The following is a 9,389-nucleotide window of genomic DNA, read 5'->3' on the forward strand; positions in this document are numbered from 1 at the left end:
ATAACTACACATGTACAACCTATATTGAATTGCTTTTCTTCCCAGAGAGAGTGGGTGAGGAGGGAAGAAGGGAAAGAATCTGGAAATCAAAGTTTCAAAAACAAATATTAAAAAAATTGTAAAAAAAATAAAGTACAACCTAAATAAATGGAGGGATATTCAGTGCTCCTGGTTCTGCTATGCCAGAACGAAAAAAAAAATGACAATACTATCAAAATTAATTTATACTTTTAATGTAATGCTAATCATATTACTAAGAAAAAATTATACAGAGGCTGAAAAAATAAGAACATCATACATTTGGAAAAACAAAAGATCTAGAATATCAAGGGAAATGATAAAAGGAAGTACAGATAAAGGTAGCTTTGGTGGGCTCATCTCGATTTCTTCTCTTGACATCCCATTTGTAAACCCAAGTCATACTGACTTTTGTGGTGGTAAACTGATCCTGAAGGAAGTCCAGGTCTTCTCTAAGAGATTCCAGATTGCTGGTGGTAGTACAGTATTTCTCCAAGAGGGCCTGACTATCATGGGAGATTCATCAATGTCATATTCAAGCATCACATTGGCCCCCAACCTCAGGCATACTTTATCCATAGGAGGAATTGAAGCTTTGCATTAAAGGTTATTGGCCAATCAGAATCTAGTCTCTGGGGCTTTGTGGTTTCTTTTTTCTTCTGCATATATTTTAAAATGTGTAATGTCTGCTTGATTTCAGGAATCTGACTTTTTAGCCTTCTTTTCTTCTGAGAAAGGTTAAGCTCCATAAACTTATACTTCTGATACTGCTCATCCAATTTCTTGAGTACAATATCTACAGACCTATTCCCAGATTCTTTCATAAAAGCATCTACATCAAAACACCACCTTGGGGATACCCTGCAGTGCCCATAGACAGTGTTTTTAAGTCCAGAAAGGAAGAGGTCAAATGTAAAATAAAATCTTTGTATCAAATTTCTTTGAAAAGTGTTTGGTATAAGATATACTCAGGTAAATATGTATATATATATATATATATATATATATATATATACATATGTGTGTGTGTGTGTGTGTGTGTGTGTAGATGTTGAGGTATTACCTGTTGACACTGATGTCTCATCTGTTTTGTTATTGTTTCCTATCATTTTGGCAGAAGCCTTGTGTGTATTTTGTATAATATACCTTCGTAATGCTTGTTGAAAATTTTTAGCATTTTAGTTACCAACTTTGGTTCCTTTACAAAATAAGCATCTGAGAAAGTTAAATACACACATATGCACATATATATCTTATTATATATGTATATATACACTTGTTTTAACCATTCTTCAATAGTTAATCATCAAAAGACAATCACAATAAGTTCTTTTAAAAATAGCAAAGCATTCATAACTATGTGAAAAATTATCTAAATCATTAAGAATAAGAAAACACAACTTAAAACAAGTGATACTTCCTCACTCTCTGTAAACTGGCAAAAATGACAAAAAATGGTAACAGTCAATATTGCAGTGGTTGTACAAAGATAGGCATTCTAATACATTGTGGAGTGGAACAATTATTTTGGAAAAAAATTTGGAATTTTTCAACTAAGGGATTAAAATCTCCATAGTATTTAAATAGGAGATTCCATTACTGGGATTAAACTTCAAGGAATGCATCAATAAAGAAAAAAGTCCCTACAATACTCTGAAATATTTATAGTAGCACTTTTTTGTTACACCTAAGAGTTGGAAATGAAGTAGATGCTCATTAATTGGGGGATGGCTAAACAAATTTTGGTATATGAATGCAATAGAATACTATCATGCTATATGAAATGATGGGTACGATGAATACAGAGAAGCATGGAAAGATCTCTATGAACTTATGCAAAGTGAAGTAAGCAGAGGCCCAAAAACAGCACACACAGTAGTTAACAATGTAAATGGAAAGAGCAAGATAACAAAAAAATCAACAGAAAACTAAGTAAAAATATAAACATCAAGTAGATTCAAGTGAAGAGATATGAGAAAACATATCTACTCTTTGGGGGAGGCTTGAGGTCCTCAGGTGACACACATTGCACATTTTTTTGGACTTTTAAAATGTGTTATTCCATTGGGTTGGCTTTTTTTCCTTTACAAAAATATTTATCATCTATTTATTATATGGAATAGCTTTCTGGGAGAGGGAGGGATATATAGGATGTAAGATCTGGTAATATAAGACGCAGAAAATATCAATAGAAACTTGTAAAATGTTTTCCTGCACACCTAAAGGGAAATTGTGTGTCATGTTAGCACTATTATTAGAGAAGTGGTGAGTACCATGGCTATGGAGGCAGGATTTTGCTCAGTTAGGTTTAATGCTGGAGGAAGCAGTGAAGGGGGCTATAGCTTGGCTACTTTTTTTGTACTGCTGTGTCATCATGAACCAACTGGGGAAAAAATTGGAGCTTATAGTTAAGAAGGAAGAAAGACTCAACTACTGGTTGCTGGCAGAGTATTCAGAGTGACTGATATTGAGTTTTGGTGGTTTAGATTGTTCACAGAACAAAAGAGATACCCAGGTAAGTCTCTGTAGTGTTGGTAAAACACTAGTGTCTTATGTTTTCCAAGGGGGGAAATCTCTTGTTGTAAGTATGATTCTATGTCTCTGTTCTGGCCTGTTGACAAGGGGAAAGGAAGACTAGGGAGATACTGTAGGTCTAAATGTCCCTTCCAAGGGCAAAGCATATCCACTGACAAGATTTGGTATTGTTATAAGGTGGTTTTACTTTAAAGGCTGACTTATGAGAGGACCTTTTAAAAATAGATCTGGTTGCATAGAGTGTCCCAAAAGTCTAATTGTCATTTTACATTATTAAAACTTTTTGCTTAGATAAAGTTATCTAAGCTTTAATAGTTGAAACTGAATTGAGACTTTTGGGACATCCTGTACTTTTGATATGGAGGGGTCCCCTGCCTTACCATACTCTGTCCCAATACCCCAAAAGTGTATTTGAGAACCCAGGTATAAGATTCTCCACCAATATGTTTCCCCAGGGCTCAGTTTTTGCATCTGGAAAATTAGGGTGTTGAACTAACTGCCTCTGAGGTTCCTGTAGATCTTTCAACAATGCAGTTAAAATATGCTCCACCTCTCCTAAGTGATAATGCCCTTCCTCCCCCCTTTCCTTTTCTTCCTTTCTTGTATTTATAATACATATGCTTTTATTGTTACATGTTGTCTCCTCCAATAGAATATAACATCACGAGAATAACGGTTAATACCTAGCACCTTGCATATTACTTTACAATTTGCAAAGCAATATATATGAGTTATATAATTAAATCTGAGTAGGCACTGTTTCAGTTTGCTCTTTGTACATCACACAGAACAATAACAGGAGCATAGTAGGTGTTTAAAAATGTTTGTTTATGGATAGATATGATATTATGACTCTATTAACAGGTACACTGCCTTTCTCTGGATGTAATATGGAAAGTCCACAAGCTAGTCCCTTCTGTCATGATCTGAAAACCAATTCCAGGTTGAAGTTCCATTGTGTTATCTTAAAATTGAGCAGCAAACTTTTAAATAGGGGTTCACATTTTGTCTTCCAATCAGTGCCTTGACATTACAGTGCTTATTAGAAGTCTCTGCAGCACCTGCGGTCTCTCTCCCAGATTCTGCTCTTCACCTGCCTCCTGTCTTTCTTCTGTTCACTTCCTGTCTTTCTATGGCAGCTGGATGTCATGGTGTCTAACTGAGGCACCTGCAAAATTCAGAACATAAATTAGACTCACAAGTTTTTAATGAATTTTGACTTAAGCATTTAACCTATCTGTGAATTTTACAACACTTCCCCATTAAAAAGGGGAAGGGGGGGATACAAACAGTTGAAAAATGATTGCTAGTTATTGAGCCACATGTGGTCGCATGTGTAAAGATTTTATTTTCTTCTGAACCTACTACCACTTATAAAGCTCATCCATCACCCATAATGAGGGCTGTCAGGAATATTTAGCTGAGAAATAGCTGCTTGATATGCTAATAGTGGTCCCTTAGTGAATTCATTTGGTTCAGCTATGTGACATTAATGGTTTTCATAATCTAATGAATGATGTGTGTAATAGACGCATTGCCACAGGGAAAGATTGTATAAAGTGCTGCACTTCTATGCACTTATTTGTATTTATTTAGTAAAATATGTTTATTTATCCAAATACACCTTGAGCTTTCTGGATTCACCTTCCAAAGTATCATTTGGAATTATAGATTCTAATCAATTACCAGTTTGCTTCCTTTAAAACATGCCTTAATGGAGCAATTGCTCAGTTTTCACCCAGGCTGGTTAACAAAAATATGGATCAGCTATGCCTGTGATTGCTTATACCCTCAAAAGTGGAAGAGACTTCTAAAGCTTTCACATACTATTGATTTACAGGTAAACATCAGTGGTAGCTCTGGGTTGATGAGTCGAATCAATAATAATTTGACTCATCAAATGGAGAGAACTCTGCTCTTGTTATACAGAACTCACTATTTTGCAAATCTAAGTGTATTATAAATTTGAATTAATTTCTTTCTCTGGATGGCTTTAAAAAGAGGATAGATGCTCATTTGTCTTGAGTGTGAGCAGAAAGTGGAAGACTAAATGACCTCTCAAGCTCCCATTTGTTCCTCTGTTTCTATAACAATAAAAAGACATTGCCTAAATCAATAGCTGTAACAGGATTTTGGTGTGTGCATATCAATCTATGCTTATATATTGTATTGTCTTTTGGATAAGAATATACTCTAAATCTATGTCTTTAACAATAGTAAAAACTAGATGATGTATATTTGTCTATGTGCCACTTATATATGCAATATACATAACGTATCCCATTTTTGGTCTGCCAGGGTTATTTACATATATTTTGTATCTTTTAAATTATAGTTTTAGTTCTAGATTGAGATTCATGAAATCAGCTATTTCTCCATGACCATTAATTGTCCAAACCTTACAGTATCTATAACCTTTGACTTAAGGATGAGGATATATACTTGAAGGGCTGCCATAGGGGCAATTCGATATTAGAAATGGAGGTGGCAAGGTAGATAGAGCACCCAGGTCTGTAGTCAGAAAGACTTGAGTTCAAATCTCATCTCATATACTTATTAGCTGTGTGACTGTGGTCAAGTCACAAACCTCTGTTTGATTTAGTTTTCTCATTTTTAAAATAGGGGTAATGGTAGCACCTGCCTCACAGTGTTGTTGTGAACATCAAATGAAATAATATTTGTAAAGCACTAAGTGTCTGGCACATAGGAGGAGCTACATAAATGTTGACTCTTGTTATTGTTAAGTAGAAGTAGGATGACATTTATTCTGTTTTGCTCCAGAAGGTAAAACCAGGGGAAAAATAGAGCTAAAGTACCAAAGAGGAACATTTAGGGTTGTACAATGAATAATTTCCTAACATTTAGAGTTCTTCCAAAATGGAATAATGCAACTATGTATGTGTATGTATTTATGAGGGAAAGCTAGATGGTTCAGTGGTTTGAGCCCTAGAGTTGAAATTAGGAAGAATTGAGTTCAAATCCAGCCTCAGACACTTACTTGCTGTGTGACTTTCGCCAAATCACTTGATCTCTGTTTGCCTTCATCTACTGGAGAAGGAAATGGTAAATTACTCCAGAATCTGTGCCAAGAAAACTGCATGAAGAGTATGATCCATGGGATCAAGAGGAGCTGGACATGAATGAACAACTGAGCAACAACATATATTTATGAGTAATGGATGTAGTGGGTTCACCCAAGTAGAGTTGCTCATGAAAAGACTGGATGACCTATGGCTGGTACATTATAGAAAGTATTCACATTCACATGTGGATTGGCCTAGTTCACCTGAGGTCCCATATAATTCTAAGAGTCTGTGATTTTATGACAATGAATGTATTACACCAAAGAGAGGACAGGGGGAAATACAGAGTTAAGAAAAGGCACAGGCCTTGCCCTTCAGGAATTTGTATACTAGAGAGAGAATAATTCATCTTCATTTTGGGCAAGAAGAAGAAAACTAGCTTTGGAGTTAGAGGATCTTGTTGTAGGGGTGTGCTGGTAAATGTTTAGCAATCATATCTATGAAAAAAAAGAGAAAGAAATAGAGGCAGGACATAGTATTAAGCTTAATCTACACACACTTTCTTAAGTTTAGACAATCAACAAAACAAAAAAAACCAAGGCCTGATTTGTGTTTACCTATGTCTGAAGTGTAATTCCTTACATCAAAATGTAATATTTGGCTTTTTCAAGCTGACTCCAGTATATTCCTACACAGGTTTATATCATTCCTTTTTCCCCTTATTACTTGCATATTGTCTTCCCAATTAGATTGTGATCTCGAGGGTGGGAGACTATCTTTTATCTTTCTTTGTATCCACAGTTCTTAGTATTGTAAGCAAAGTCAGCACTTTATAAATGCTTATTGATTGGTTACCAATAGGACCCTATGCAAATGACAACCTTCCTGATCATTAGTTTTGTAATCTGTAAAATAAGGGGGTCTGGGTAGGTAGGTGGTTCAGTAGAGAGAATACTGGCCCTAGACTCAGGAGGACCTGAGTTGACATCCAGGCTCTGACACTAGTTGTATAATCCTGAGCAAGTCACTTAACTCTGCCTCCAAAAAAAAATACAATTTGAAAAGAGAATTAGAGTAGATGGCCCCTGTGGTGCCTTCCAGCTCTAGATCTTTGATCTATGACCTAAATATACAACTATAACACAAGATGCTATATAATAAATGCTTTAAACCGTTATAAAAAAAGTGCCATGTAAAGTCTGAGTGGAAGCTTTCTTACCAGTTAGGAGAAACAAGAAAGGCTTCATAGAGAATGTAATGTTTGAATGGGGCTTTAAAGGATGTTTCCCAGGGAACAATTAACTTCCCCCAATCTATATGTTGTTGGTTTGAACCTGTGTCTCCATCCTAATTTGCTGATCAAGTGGAAGGCAGCCTGGGGGAATAGTATAGGTTTGAATGCCCTTGGGAAACTCAAATTCTATGCCATGATTTTATTCTATTTGATGATTTTAAATTTTAGAGAATATAAGGAAAAAGGATAGTAATAAGGATAGGGACTGGACCTGTGATTTCTTTGGTACAGAGCACTACCAGATGAGGAAACATCCTTTACCAATGTAGGCTATCTATTTCTCTGCAACTTACAGAGATGCTTCTAGTGCTAAGGTTTAAGTGGCTTGCCCAGGTCACTCAGTCAGTATCTGTTAGAATCGAGATCTGACTCAAGTTGTCCTAGTTTCAAGAGTAGCGAGGTGGCCTAGGAATTCAAAACTGAGTTCTTATCTGATCTAAGATAGTTGTCAGCTGTAAGACCCTGGGCTAGTCATTTAAGTTTTTTTGCTTCAGTTTTCTTGACTATAAAATCGGTGTGATGGTAGCAACTAGCTCCCAGGGCTGTTATGAGGATTGATGGAATAATATTTAAAATGTTTAGTAACATTTTTGGCACACAGTAGGTAATTAATAAATGCTTGTTTCCTTCTTTCCTCTGTATCATACTGTTTTAAGTATATTCAATTTTATGTACGCGAAATCATCACAGCATTTTAAATTGTGGCACAAACAGATTGTTTCTTTAGTTGTTTTTACAGCATTGGCAAAGTCTGTGGGTTTTTTTTTTTGGCCTGGTATATTATTCTTTACATAGTTTTAAACATAAGAACCACAGAAAGCTTTCAAGAAAATATAAAAACAAACTGGATGGGCTCCCTTCGGGCTGATTATAGAGTTCAATGGAAAAGGAAAAAATCAAAACCCTATTTAATACAAGTAGACTTTCAACATAAACATAAATTTATAAAGGCATTAGTAAAGATTAATGAGCAACTCTCCTCTCCTAATTTTTCTTGAAATGTTTTAGTTTGTGACACAACTTAAGACACACCTACTCCAGGAAGTTTTCTCTAACCAACTCCACTTCATGCTGGTCCCTCTATTGCTTCTTGTTCTCTTAATACATATCACAAGGTGACATTCTATGATGGATCACTGTATTGTAGATTTTACCTATTTCATGTATTTGTCAATAATCATTAAAGAAAGAACATTTATTTTGTGCAAGGCACTGTGCTAAGTGTTGAGGATACAAATAAATCGAAAACAAAAGACTGTCTATGCCCTCAAGGAGCTTACAATCTAATGGGGAAAGACAATACAGAAAAGTAGACATCTGGGTATCCTCAGCAGCATGGGGGTCAGCATGATGTGCCTAGAGTCAAAACCAAACAAAGCTGCTGATGAAAAAATGAAGAGCAGAAACTGGACAAGTGGAGGTGGGAGAAGGTCCTCCAGGTGAGGAAATAGCATGGAAAGGGTTGGAAGTTGAAAGATATGGGTGTTTTCAGCAATGAGTAGGTAGTCTAGTTTGACTGGAGTGTAGAATACAGCATAGGCTACAGTGGAAGATAACCCAGGAAAGTTAGATTGAAGCCAGGCTAAGGAGTTTGGGATCAAGTGTAACATTACATTTTTAACTAAAATTGCATTTTATTAGTAGATTAGATTCTATTTCATTTATTTTTTTAAATTCAGATTTCTGTTTAAGGTAACTAGAATTAGTTTTTAAAACAATGATTCTCAGTCACTATCAATTGCTTTTCTAAGATAAAAATGTATCAAGTTTAGTGCATTTGCTTCATTCACTAATTGTGTAATTCAATTGAAAAAGTAGATAAACTTGCCCAGTGGTTTCTTTTTTTTTATAAATGAATAATGAGTGATGCTCATATTTCTATTTATGCTTTCTATATTTGTTATTTTTTTGGTTAGTATTTGATTCATGATGTTACTAGAGATAGAAATCTGTCTCTCAGGAAACCTAGATAAAGACTGTAGTATATTTACTATTCCTTACTCACAGGTAGGTCTTCAATTTGATCCAGGTCTCCAGAAATAAAGGCTTATTATCTAGGAAGGCACATAGAGTCAACAACAACCACAATAGCAAAAAATAACAGTCCAGAGTAAAATATATATTAATTAGATGTTCATTAAATAAATCTTCATCTCTGGTAGATTCTCACATAGTTTATATCAGTTCTTTTATATTCATACCTAATTCATACAACATGAAAAAAATTCTCAGCTGTTCAGTCATCTTGGGTTTACTATTGATTTTTGTCTTACATGTTTATTCCTATCACTCTTTCTTATTCCTACATGTCAAGAGAGCATAAAACAAAACTACTGTGACATAGGAATGCAATAGAATATTGTTTTCTATAAAAAACAAGTAATTCAGAGAAACTTGGAAACACATGTAAGCAAGGGTTGAGAGACAAACAGAATCAAGTGAACAACCTACATAGTAAACACAATAATGGAAAAGAAAATAACACAAAATGGCAAGAGCATAGAATTTTGAGAGTTGGA

General features: G+C 35.1%; 1 pseudogene; it reads right to left on the minus strand.

Moving 5' to 3' along the window:
- Positions 1-325: 325 nt before the first annotated feature.
- Positions 326-850, minus strand: LOC138147655 (prefoldin subunit 3 pseudogene; annotated as a pseudogene).
- Between the last annotated feature and the right edge of the window lie 8,539 nt (positions 851-9,389).

This window comes from Petaurus breviceps, unplaced genomic scaffold (assembly GCF_028583685.1).
Source record: "Petaurus breviceps papuanus isolate PSGF00001 unplaced genomic scaffold, PetGlider_PUasm1.0 90804, whole genome shotgun sequence".
Lineage (NCBI taxonomy): Eukaryota > Metazoa > Chordata > Mammalia > Diprotodontia > Petauridae > Petaurus > Petaurus breviceps.